Genomic DNA, 13,565 nt, shown 5'->3' on the forward strand with positions numbered 1-13,565 from the left:
TGGGTTACTGCTAGTTCTTATAGTATTAAGGTCGTGGTTGTCTCCGCTACTGTAGAGATCTCTGTAAAACTCTTTCGCTATTTTAACTATCCTATCCATATTGGTAGTTATTTTGCCTATTTTGTCCCTTGTGCATACATCCGATTTTTGCCTATCCCAAGTTTCCTCGTTTCCTCTTCACTGCTTTGACGTTTCCTCCGTTTTTCAGAGCGTGTTCAATTTTCTCCATGTTATACCTTCTTACATCGCATACCTTACGTCTATTAATCAACTTCGAAAGCTCTGCCAGTTCTATTTTGTCTGTTGTACTTGACACTTTCATGATTTGACGCTTCTTAATTAGGTTCTTCGTTTCCTGGGAAAGCTTGCCAGTGTCCTGTCTAACTACCCTGCCTCCAACTTCCACAGCACACTCCGTAATAATACTCGTCAGATTATCATTCATTGTATCTACGCTAAGGTTGGTTTCCTCACTAAGAGCCGAGTACCTGTTCGGCAGCGACACTCTGAATTCCTGTACTTTCCCTCTCAGTGCTAGCTCATTGACTGGCTTCTTGCGTATCAGTTTCTGTCGTTCTTTCGTCAAGTCTAGGCGAATTCGAAACCGTACCATTCTATGGTCACTGCATCGTACCTTGCCAACCACTTCCACACCCTGCATGATTCCTTGGTGTACATTCATTGTAAAGTCTATTTCGTTCTTATTTTCGCCATTAGGGCTCCTCCATGTCCACTTGCGGTTTTTTCGTTTTCGGTAGAAGGTATTCAAAATCCGCCAATTATTGCGTTCTGCGAATTCTGCTAGTAGCTCTCCTCTGGCGTTTCTAGTACCGATGCCATAATCTCCTACTGCCTGGTCTCCAGCCTGCTTCTTCCGTACCTTTGCATTAAAGTCGCCCATCACTATTGTATACTGTGTTTTTACCTTATTCATTGCCGATTCCACGTCTTCATAGAAGCTTTCAACTGAAGCGTCATCATGGCTGCATGTAGGCGCGTAAGCCTGTACTACCTTCATCTTGTATCTTTTATTCAGTTTAATTACGATACCTACCACCCTTTCATTAATGCTATAGTATTCCTCTATATTGCCAGCTATGTTTCTGTGAATTAGGAACCCCACTCCCAGTTCTCTTCTGTCTGCCAAGCCCCGATAGCAAAGGACGTGCCTATTCTGTATCACCGTATAGGCCTCGTCTGTCCTCTTAACCTCACTGAGCCCTATAATATCCCATTTAACACCCTCTAGCTCCTCAAATAGTACAGCTAGACTTCCCTCACTAGATAAGGTTCTATTGTTAAACGTTGTCAAGTTCAGGTTCCAATGGCGGCCTGTCCGGATCCAGAGATTCTTAGCACCCTCTGCTGTGTTGCAGATCTGACCGCCGCCGTGGTCAGTTGCTTCGCAGCTGCTAGGGACTGAGGGCCGTGAGTTATTTGACTTAAGCATGTGGGAGGTAGTAGCCAGATACTGCACCAGGGTGGCCAATCCTTTTCTCTGGAGGGAGTGCGTTCCCGGCGGTGGTTACCGGTGAGGCCGCACCCCAGGCCTCTTAATGTAACTTGGATGCACATTATATTTCTTTTTATTTTTTATTAGCTTTTTCGTGAATATCTCTGACAAAAATATGCTTAACAAATTGCATCTAATTGTAGCCAAATAGCTGTTTTACAGCCACTAGCCCAGTTTTGTCACATTTGACAAATTATAACTTGATAACAACTGCTATAACTTCTTATAGCGTGTTAGCGAATGCAATACAGCAGGCAATGTTCTTGACTTATATCAAACAGAATTTCTTAAAAAAATAATAATGGCCTTTTTGGGAAAGCTTTCAAACCACAGCATTTTTGGTAAATCACGTTCCCCCCAATTTCGATATATTAACAGTCTGCGTTTTGTCATGACCACTTCTCACTAAAAAATTACCCGTTTCTGTTGGAATACACATACTTACCAGCCCACTAAAAAATTGCAATTTCACAGGTTCCCTCATTTTAGGTGCATTAGGGGAATGAAGAATGCAGTGCTAGAAGTTGGTCTAAACACTAAGTACTCGGACATACCTGGGGCACACCTGGCTTCCCTTGGCGAATCCCACAGCGGAGTTGGAGAGTTCCTCTTCACGTGCAATTCAGGCTCACTTTCAAATGAAGAAGACCGTGCTTTAATTTTTCTGTACCGTATTCTAAAACTACCTACTGCCTCGCCAACAATCGAGATAAACGCAAGAGTCCGCGTGTTCATCGCGTAATGCATCGCCGCGACACTCAGTCTATCAAACGACAGCAGTTGCTCACGGCAGTTAAGTGACCTGTAGGAATACCTTAGGGGCGAGGTTGCGATCGGCGAACTATTTCAATATATCGCGATGTGCCACACTCGAGTAATTAATGGTACAACGGTGGGTAAATGGAAAGAATCCAAGGCCTGGAGCCCAAGTTCAGACAACAAACCTCTGTGTGTGTCAGGACACTGGAGAACACGGGCCCCTTAGACAAAGTTTTGACGCAGAAGCTGAAGCTTTTTTTGCTTGGTCCTCTCTCCGTTGTTCCAAAGTTTTCATATTTTATGAACACTCACGTTTTCATAAAGCTGGAATCAACAAACATGTCCATCATTCATTTTTGTTTTTACATCGACCTCAATCTAAAACCTACCGTCAGGCACTGTTCCTTTTTGTGTCTAGCATTTGTAAATAGAATTCTACAAGAGCAATAAACGAAGGCGTAATAGCCAAGAAATGTGGAAGCGTTGTACTAGTCACACTTAGTTAGGTTATTGGTCTGGAAGGAAAACCAGCCCGTGTATATCTGCGTTCTATATCCTGTGGACTAGAGGAAGAACGAAAGCGCGCATTCGTCAAGAGACGCGCCACTTCCCAGCAGTTTTAAGATGTGCGCCCGGGTCATGATGTGGTGGCCGATTGCAGCGCTCTACAGATTAAAAACTAAACGATAAAATCAGCCGCTCGCGTGAACACATAGATAGTGGACGTAAGAATCGTGTAACAAAACAAAAAGAGCAAAACAAGCTCGCTGTCAATTGTCTTGTTGCTTCAGCGAAAGCAAAAAAGAGTATGCAAAACACTCATCAACTCTTCACATACATCATGCATAGCACTCTTCCCAAACAAAATACATTAAAAGAAAGCGCATTTTGGACGAAGCCCCACTCCGCCCACTCTGGGCGGTATCGGCAGCAGTCACTAGCTCAGAAAAGGCAGCAAAATGACCTTTGAAGAGGTCGCAGATGTACCGTTCTATTAAATGCCATGTTACTTATTACTTACTTCTAAACACGTTCTATTTCCGGACATTTCGCTCTATCTACCACTTGTGTTTCACTTTTCTAGAACTAATGCGAAGACGCAATCACAAAACGCAGTTCTTATATTTCTGCGCACCGTAGTGCCTGGTAAAATAGATCTGAAAAAGATATCTACATTGTTAATCTGTAGCATTCATGGTAAAAAGCTCCTGAGCGCATTTATTGATATACGACTGCGTTATACCAAGTTTCATTTCATCCCTACGTTTTTAACCATGTCAGTGACTATGCTGTCACTATAGTTCAGACCGACACAAGACTCGCGCAACTGCTGCTACGTTCGTACCAGCCTCGCTTCAGGTAACATTTTATATAAAAGTTTGATCTGGTCAAACAAAACGTCAGCTCTAAGCAGCAAACGCACCCGAAACAACGCGTGCCTTTTCTTCTTCTTCTTCTATCGGTTCTGCGTCATGCAACAGGTGGAGCAGGTGCGACTTAACCATAGTAATGATTAAAGGGTCTCACGTGCTACCTACACGTTAAGCAACTGTTGTTGCGATGCCAAACTCAAGAGTAAAGTTGTCTCCTGCAGTTGGTGGAGAGTGCCCGACGTCAATAAACTCCGCAACACACGACAACACAAGAACCATAGGTGAATGCCTGCAAATTTGTGTCGTCACTCTTTCGTAACAGACCATAAAGCATTGGCCAGGTGCATCATCTAACAACTTATCCTCTTTCAGGAGGAAATCAATTCTAGACCGTGGCATTCTAGCCTGTCGGGGAGGGCCAGTCCTTTAAGCAATCCACACATTTTTTTTATTTGAACTGCCCCAAATCTGTTATGGCCCCAATGATCTTTCGGTACACCCCGAGACAGATGCCAGTACTCGGCACAAGAGTCCTCAAAGAGACAGTATGAATTAGTTCCTGTCATAGTAAGTAGCCATAGGTATCTTCGAGCCCCGCCTCCAACATGGAAGGCTGCAGAAGCTGTCGGATGACGTGGGTGCTGTACGGGAGGCTTTAGAGAGGGTGGAGGTGCCATTGGCATCACCGCAATCACCCTTCTCAAGTCGCTAACGGTAGTGATTGACGATGAACTCCATCTTCTTCAGGATCTTGTCGTCAGAATCAAGGTCTTTTTCGCGCAGCAGCTCCTGCAGTAGGGGAGATATCATGTTGGGCCGCTGAGATTTGGTCGGGCTCAAGTGGACCGCGCTTCTCATGGAGCCGGGTTCGGTGAAGAGGTCCGGCGTCAAGGCCGGTCTGGAAGAACCGCGCTGCCGGAAGGCCCACGTCTTGTTGCCGTCAGAGTTAGACCGCGGCGAGGTCCGGACTGGGGGTGGACTCCTCCACGAGCAGCGACCCGGGACGCCTCGCGTAAGGAACGCCTTGTCGGAAGTCATGCTCCCTTCACTGCTGAGAGACCTCGATCGGGGTAGAGAGACCAGTCCGGCGTCCACGGAACGACGCCTTGCATTGGGGTTAGCTGGAGTAGACGACTGTCGGACTCTGCCGTTGGTCATCGCCTGCTGCTTTGCCATCTGTTGCTGCTGATGATGTTGAGGAATTGGCGACGTCGTTCCGTTTGTGGTCAGATTCTCCGAACTCGTGGCCCGGTTGGGTGCGGCGAGGTAGGGAATCATAGACTTGGCAGATGGTGGTGGAGGAGTCTGCCTGGACCCTACACCAGATATCGAATGTCTCGGAGAGGATGCCGTTCTGTTTGTCTTGGCGGGAGAGGCGGAGGGCGAAACGGACGATGCGTAGCTCTCGTCGGCCGACGCGGTGCTGCTGTCGATGACGATGACGTCGTGTGAAAGTCCTCCCGCCGGGTCGGGTCGTTCTGGCGGCGCCATCTTCCACGGGGAAGTGCCGTTGGTGCTTCCGAATTCGCCCGGCTGTGGTGTGATGTTGCCTGTCTTGGAGATTTTTCGCGGCGAGCACTTTCGCGACCCTCCAGGTGTCTTGGCGAACTCGCCTTCGGATGTCTCGCTACTGCTGCCGGCGGGCACTCCGCAACCACCGCTGCTCGAGCTGGTCGAGTCGTCGCTGCAGTGCGATATTCTTGACGGTGTCAGGTCTCGGTCGTGGTCGCCGGTCAGCGAGTTGTTGTGCAGCAGGCCTCTGTGTGACATCAGGGGCGACGTGCTGCCGTAAGAGTAGTTTGCTGCGGGAGGTCTATTGCATGTGACCCGAAAAAAGTACCTTATCTCAATTAATTTGTGGTTGACATATCACCTAATAGAATGTCTGCGGGAAAAGGTTAATTTATACAAAAAGACGAAAAAGTCCCCTTTCATTGTCAATATTCAAAAGCTTTATAAAGAATACTCAAGCACATTAGCTATGTTACTTAATTCTACTAAAGTAAAATACTACGAAGATAAAATAAAGCGAGCCAGAAATGACGTTAAAAAGCAGTGAAAAGCTGTAAAATATGTGCTTGGCAGGACCATGGTACATTCAGACATAACCTTAATTCACACAGAAAATTGTGTGATCGAAAACTCATCTAATATTGTGAACTCTTTCAATGACTCTTTCGGCAATGATATTCCTCAGTCGACAGCATCCCTCGAACATACTTCCTCACGATTACTACATTCATTTTTTCTTTATCATCCAATGTCACCTGAAGAAGTGTTCAGCGTTACCAATGGTATTGGAATACAAGCGCTGGTCGCGATAAGTTTTCTGCTGCTGACATAAAACTGATAGCTCATTTGATCTGTGATATATAATATTACAATATAAATCTTGTATTTCAGACTGTGGTTTTTCCAACAGCCCTGAAAAAGCAAAAACTATTCCCGTCTTTAGAATAGGCGACAAGCGATTATTCTCGAATTACCGACCCATATCAATTATCTCGATTTTAAGTAAAGTCATCGAAAAGCTTTTATGAAGTTATTTAGACAAGTTTCACATTATTTCTAATAAGCAGTTTGGTTTTATTCCTGGTTAGTCAACTGAACTTGCCATGATATCTCTAACCGATCAAACTAAATCTGCTATTGACAACTGTTGTGTTGGTGATGTCATTCATGACATTTAAAAGCACTTGACGCTATTTCCCACGTCATTTTATTTCATAAATTACAGTCTATTGGAGTATCTGGCATCCCACTAGAATTGAGTTGTAGCTATCTGCGTGATCGTAAACATTTTGTATATATCTCCGGTACCTTATTCAGCCCTAAATTCATCAACAATGATGGTCCGCAGGGTTCGATTTTGGGCCCACTTTTATTGTTAATTTACATCAATGATCTTCCTCGTTGCCTCGCTCATTCGTCCTGCATTCTCTATGCGGACGACACCACTGTATTATTGGCACATGAAGAGGTGGACTGAATCCTGTTTAAATTAAACACTGACCTGAAAAACATCTTAGGATGGTTCAATAGTAATAAACTAAAATAAATCCTAAGAAGTCAAAATTTGTGGCATTTTTGTCACCAAATCGAATTATACCTAGAAACCTCTCTGTCTACGTAAGCGACTACCAAATCCGCTCTACTTTTAGTACAATGTTTGTCGGGGTCAAAGTTGACGAGCATTTAAAATTTAATTTCCATGTGCTACATCTTACGCGGAAAGCCGCATATGCCATTCAAATCTTGCTAAAAGTTCGCTTTTTTTTTGTTTTGAAATAGTGTTGTCTATGTAAGACGCTTTCTTTCAAAGCGACATAATCTATTGGATTTCAACATGAACAAGCACGTATGCCACTCATTTATCACCCATCTAACATCTTCAAAACCAAGCATTGAGAATAATAACGTTCAGTGGCTTAATGTACAATGCATCATCTTTGCTTGTTCACATAACATTTTATCAGTTCAGAAGCTGGCCAAGTATTTTCTCGGCATTCTTATGTACAAATATGTCAATGAAAAACTTCCCATTCCTTTACTACACTCAAATAAATCTCCTCAGGTGTGATATACTCGTTTTGCAAAGGCTAACTACTTCCTTTTACCCAAGCCCAGGACCAATTATGCAAATATACCGTAAATAATTTGTCTGTATTCTTGTTGAATACTTTACCTTTGGAGATAAAAAGTGGATCTCTTGTAATGTTTCAAAACAGCTTGCATTCGCTCTTACTAAATTCATAATGCTTATAATATACAAAGTATGTTATTGGACTTTTTGTTCTTTTATTCTTATCTGCATTTTTGTGTGCATCGTGCTTATTTGTATGTTATATATCTCAATTTATTTTCCTTAGCGTCATAATGCTTGCTTTTACAATGAGTGAATGTTATTCCATTTCTAAATAGTTATTTGTGCTTATCTGCGAATTTTGTACTCTTTTCTCGCTATATTGTACTTATTTGTACATTTATGCGCTCTAATATTTGTATCCCCACCACTATTTACTATGGCGTTGTAACTTTTATGAGTGCTTTTTTAAGAGGTCTCACTCACAGCTTCGCAACTTTAAGTCTTCCTTCTGCATTTATAAACAACACATGCAATGTATGACTTTTAATTTATATTTTGATAAAATGAAAAGATCAAGTTTACTGCATCAAAATTTAACTTTATATATATATATATATATATATATATATATATATATATATATATATATATATATATATATATATATATATACATATTGAAAAAAAATAATTTGTAGTTGACTTGGTACGTCAGAAAACACGTTGTGCGTTGGAATTGTGACGCGATCTCACTAGCGAATGATTATGCATGGCTTGGTAAAACTGTACTGATAGAAGTCCGAAGACGTGTACCGTAGCACACGGCAGGCCGCTCCCACGACGGGACTGTCTGGGCGAGACCTCCGCTGCATGGAAATCCCTCTGGACAGCCCAAAGCTATGCCCGTATGTCCGTACACAGCAGAGCCCCACTTGCTGGTCGATGCTATCTCAATACGATATATCGATTGCACGATATATATTGGATCCGCCTAATAAGCACATTTGCGCGGCTTCTCGCAATTAAGCGTTTTTACTTGCCAAGCACGGGCGTCCATATCAGTTTTTTAAGGCACGGAAAGTGCCTCTCTTATGCCCCGCGACATGCGAAACTTGCTGACCTCTAGCAGCGGAGCTCGTCTTGTTCAAAACTTGGGGTCCGGCTGAGTCGTAGCTCGAAGTGGCGTTTACCTGCAGGGATCGGGTAAATTTTATGCGCCACTCTTACAACCACCCCGTCTACTCTCACATCTGAGAACTACGCCCACTGAATTTCCTGCCAATTCTCACACTTTTATCAACCACTTCATGCCACATTATTCCCACTTGATTCAACACCCTTCATTCAACGCCACTGCTCGTCATCAGCTTCGTTGTTTTGGTAGTGTCTGCCAAGCGAAGCTGGCTGAATTTTTTCTTCGAAACTGAAATTGTTTTCTTGAGAAGCGCAGCAATCCACGTGGTTAAGAATACTCCGCTACGGAAGATTTACGGCTTATTTTAATCTTCACGTTCAAGCCTAACCACGCTTTATTTTATCACACTATTCCCGGCGTGGATTGGCTGCAACGTCACCAATTTATGCGTCCACAGAAAATTGAAATGACCACCTCATCGTTGCAGTAACACCTTTCCTTCTAAGCATTCTCTAAGTGCTATAGGTAAACAACCGATTATTATTATTATTATTATTATTATTATTATTATTATTATTATTATTATTATTATTATTATTATTATTATTATATTCCTATTATTACTATTATTATTATTATTTTATTATTATTATCACGGGCCCAGAGGAAGAAGTATTTGATATGAAACTTCAGGCCGACACAACGCAGAGATCTACAACCGCAAGACAATGTCCGCAGTCAGGCGTGCTCCGGTTCAACGTCAGCAGAAGATGGCATGCCCATTGCCTATTTTTTGAATGCTCTGAGAAAAGACGGTCCTGTCACATGCATTCACAGAGTTTCGCTCAACCAAAATAAGAAAAGACCAGCATGAGGGCTATGGGGGCAATTTATACGCAATGTACTTCGATATTCACTGTCGTGTACGTGCATGAACTAGCCCTTTACAATAATAAAAAGTCTTTTAATTAGAAATCCGAGTGTTGTAGTGGTTCATCTCCCTGTGTTTGATATCCTGGCTTTTTGATGATTCAATACCACCAAATAATTACGAGACACCCTGGGGTGACGGACAACAGAAATCTCGACCACCTGTAGTTTTTAACGTGCACTGGTCTCTAATTTAATACCTTAACACCCTGTTTACTCAATTCACCGGAAAACCTAAGCGCTTTACTTGCCTTTTGACGTCTTTCCCGCTGTATAACTTATCATTTATTTTAAAACGTCAAATTTTCATTATTGAAGACAATCTTCAAAGAAATAGCTGCAATACCGTTACAGTGATGGGCGAAAAAGAATAACAAGAGAACAATAAAACCAGTAAAAGCTGCCTCGATGTTTTATTATCAGTAAGCAAATTCTTGCTGTAAATTATACAGACTCGATCCGATAAACAGAAGTGGCGTGCTTTAGCAGCTACGCCATGTTAAACCCGACGTAACGCATTCTGTGTTACTTGGACAAGGAAGAGCCCACTCTAGCGTTAAGCAAACTTATCACTGCGCCTCGGCATTCTGCGAGTATGGCTACGCCAGCTTGTCGATCAATCCAACAAGATTGACCATCCTACCGGGATTATGATTTAAATCTATCAAAAACAATGCACACACAAGCATACAGTGACGTTCAGAGCCCGCCAAATCGCATACAGAGCAAAATTTCCGCTCACCTACCAGAAGCGGAGCGTCGCCGTCCTCGACCGATGACCTCTTCTTCTTCTTCTTCTTCTTCTTCTGCTTAGCCCAGTGCCTCGTGAGAAGAATCTCAGCTAATGATGATAATGATGATGATGATCCTTGTTATTCTGGCCCACACCCACAAAGAGGGGATTGGCCAAGAACCGGGCGGCAGGATCTTTAATTAAATGACTTTTGGTTTTACAAACACAAAGTAATTTTGGACTGAAAAATTATTATATAGAAAGTACAGCCAAAAATCGAAAAATGAAGATATCGGAGCAGGGAACATCACACATCCGTGAATTTCAATCGTCTTCGTCGTCTTTGTTGTCTTACCAAAATGAACACTCTGCGTTTGATAATTTCTTCTGTAGTGGGGGGGGGGGGGTAACAATTCACTAAACACTCCGGCACATTCGTCACTATGGTCTGAAATAAACGAACCTAAACGTGTTTATTGAATCAAATTGCCCCGTTCTATTCAACAACTCGAATTGTTCTTTCGGGAGGCGAAAGTTTCGCGCACCCGGCTCAGTTCTTGGTTTTTTAACAGTGGAGCTCACCGAAACCCTCTTGTGGCGTTAATAAAACAACTGTGATCACAATGAACGGCCTCTATCTTATATGGCATCTCTCGTTGCCTACCAACGCTTTGGAGGAATCAAAGTAGGAGAGGAAAATAGAAGTGGGTTGGATGAACAGAAGAGACAAATAAAACGAAATATTGGTCGCGTATTTGCACGCTTTTCGGCAAAGGACGTCGAAATAAGATAGTCCTCTGTCTGGAGAGATAGAAAGAATAACTCGTTTATTAGAGCAGATCGGTGAGTGGGTCCTTAGTCCGGGATCCAATTAGCTCAGGCCGCCGTCCTCACACGTTTCACGAGCGCCTCTTAGGTCATCGGATCCGAGCTGGACCCTTGGGCCTTGGGATCCTTCAGACTTTTGCATTTTGTGTTGTGTCCTTGGTTGCAAATGGAGGTTGTGTGGACATTCCCAAATCATCTGGTAAATGGTGGCTGTTTTACTGGCGCAGAACCTGCATTGTGGCGTGCGTGTGTCGGGGTCTATCTTATACAGTATGTATAGATCATGAATCCTAAGACAGGAACTGTAGGTGATGCCGCGCTACCTGTGATTTCTTACTGAGGTATGGCCCAGGGGGCGGAAGTTTGTCTTTCAAGTCTTTGGTGTTGCGGAATTTCTTAGTGCTGCGCGATATTTGGCGTTATCTGGCAGTAATGTGAAGAAATGAATTTTTTTAGAGCGGAGAGCTACTGGTGGGTGACAGCACCGTGCTATTTCAGAGAAGCGTATAGGGAACAACTGCTATATTGTTGATAGCATCCATGATCAGCGTAGCGTAATCAAGAGTGCCGTCTTTATAATCGCGTATCTATGCACTTTAATTATAAAGCTACAAACTACCTAGTACTGACGTATTGATGATGTGCCTCAAGTATGCGTAATATTTGCTGTTTCAGTGATATTTCACCAGTACAAAAACAGATACCAAATTTAGACAGGTGGGCGTTGAGTACGAGGTTAAACTTTCTCCGGGTGGCTGAATCATTAGACAGAAGGGCTGACACACAAAAGTTTCTGCGTTGAAGTATTCCAGAAAGACTATCGTCCTAAAACATTGTAGTGAAGATGAATTCGAACCCGAGTACTCACGGTCAAAGAAACGCAAGCGTAGGAACTACGTGGCTATCAGAGTACACTTTATTGAAAACACTCTCGACGAATTTATGCCTTCACTATCATGCCCTGCGTGTATATATATTTATATGTATATATCATAAGAAAAAAATGCCGTGACACCCCTGTTCTCGGATTCAAACCAGTGATCCCTCGCGGTGCCTCCTGGTGAATTCCATTGACGGATACAGAGTGGCCGACAAACTCTCCACCAGAACACTCCACCCTGGCGGAAGGTAACATGCTGTGGAAGTTACATAACGAAAGCGCCTGCCTGCTACCATGGCAAAAAACAGATCGTGCTTAGCTGATAATTTTGTCATTAGCGTTGCAAATTTGGCTGACATGTGGAGTTTAACGTTCCAAAACCACCATGACATTATGAGAGACGCCGTGGTGGAAGGCTTCGCAAATTCGGAACACCTGCGGTTCTTTAACGTGCGCACAAATCTGAGTACGCGGTTCTACAACATTTCCGCCTCCTTCGGAAATGCAGCCGCCACAGCCGACATTTGATCCCACGACCTGTGGGTCCGCAGCCGAGTACCTTAGTTACTAGACCACCGTGGTGGCGCGGCGTTGCAAAAAATTCTTTGCTTCATTTGTTATGAAACTCAAACAGTCGCAGAAAGTTGTAGGTAAAAAACAATTTTTGTTAACTTTGCGAAAATACATTCTAAGTTTTTTCATTCCTTAGAAGGCACATCCTTATTAGCCAACTCATTTTTTAGCCAACTTCGAGCTGCTGATGAACGACGGCGACCGCTTGTTTGAACGTAATCTCCAATGTCGTGCGCTTTGCACAGGCCCTCTTCTGCAAAGCTCGCCAGTGATGGATGCCCGCTAAGCGTCGGCAGTTCCCGCAGTTTTAATTCGGCGTAGAAGAGGACCTCGTTCAATGCCGAAAGGTGGTCGACGATATGGCACGTGTCGTCGGACATGACCTTATAAGGTAGAAAAAAGTCCCTCTCGTCCAGTCCTCCATATTGAGCAATGGTGGGGTAGAAGCCATTCAGTCCTGCCATTATTGGCAGGGCTGCTCTTGACAGGGATGCGCTTGAGGCCTGCGTCAGGCAACAAAACGACACAAATAGTGCTCGCTTGTAGTTAGAATCTGAACTAACCGCGTTGAGTATTCGTTATGCTGAAATCACAATGGTGCAGTCGACTAGCCTTTGTTGTGGTACGACGGGCTGCGAATTGGTGTGGCACGCTCTTTGAGCGTAGCCGGTAATAGTTTGATAAGAAAACAGGCACTGAACACAGAAATTGCTATTGCTGCAATCTACAAGCTCTCCTGCGACAGAAGATTGCGAATACTTGAAAATTCATGCAAACACTTAGCTCCATATATATATATATATATATATATATATATATATCTCGCACTCTATCATTTTGATTCAAAGGAAAAAAAAACACATGGTCCATTATGCATTCGCCTATTACGAGTTGAAAACCAAAGACACCTTCTTTTTTGCTGATCCGATGTACGGACCCTCTCTAATTCCCTTCTGAAAGCTTTGTGCAGGTAATGGCTTGCACTGCCTCGACAATCGGAGACACTGTAATCTTTCTTTACCTCTGCCATCTTGTTGCACTGCCTCATTGACTGGTCCATATTTCTTCAAATAATATTAAGGCCGTCCAAAAAGTTTAGTAACCTTGAACCTGAGATAGGATAACCGCCGCTTTATGCTGCACAAGCGAAAAGTAAAGCGAATAGTCACGTCTGAAAACAAAAGCGACTCAAAGTTAAGAACAGTGGCAGCAGCAGAGTTTTCATATTATCACCGTCGCCCTTTGCCAGAGGCAGC

The 13,565-nt window shown here is 43.3% G+C and overlaps 1 pseudogene; it reads right to left on the minus strand.

Annotated features, from left to right (window-relative positions):
* Positions 1-4,128: 4,128 nt before the first annotated feature.
* LOC142777065 (uncharacterized) lies at positions 4,129-6,669 on the minus strand (annotated as a pseudogene).
* Positions 6,670-13,565: the final 6,896 nt, after the last annotated feature.

Source organism: Rhipicephalus microplus, chromosome X (genome assembly GCF_043290135.1).
Source record: "Rhipicephalus microplus isolate Deutch F79 chromosome X, USDA_Rmic, whole genome shotgun sequence".
Classification (NCBI taxonomy): domain Eukaryota; kingdom Metazoa; phylum Arthropoda; class Arachnida; order Ixodida; family Ixodidae; genus Rhipicephalus; species Rhipicephalus microplus.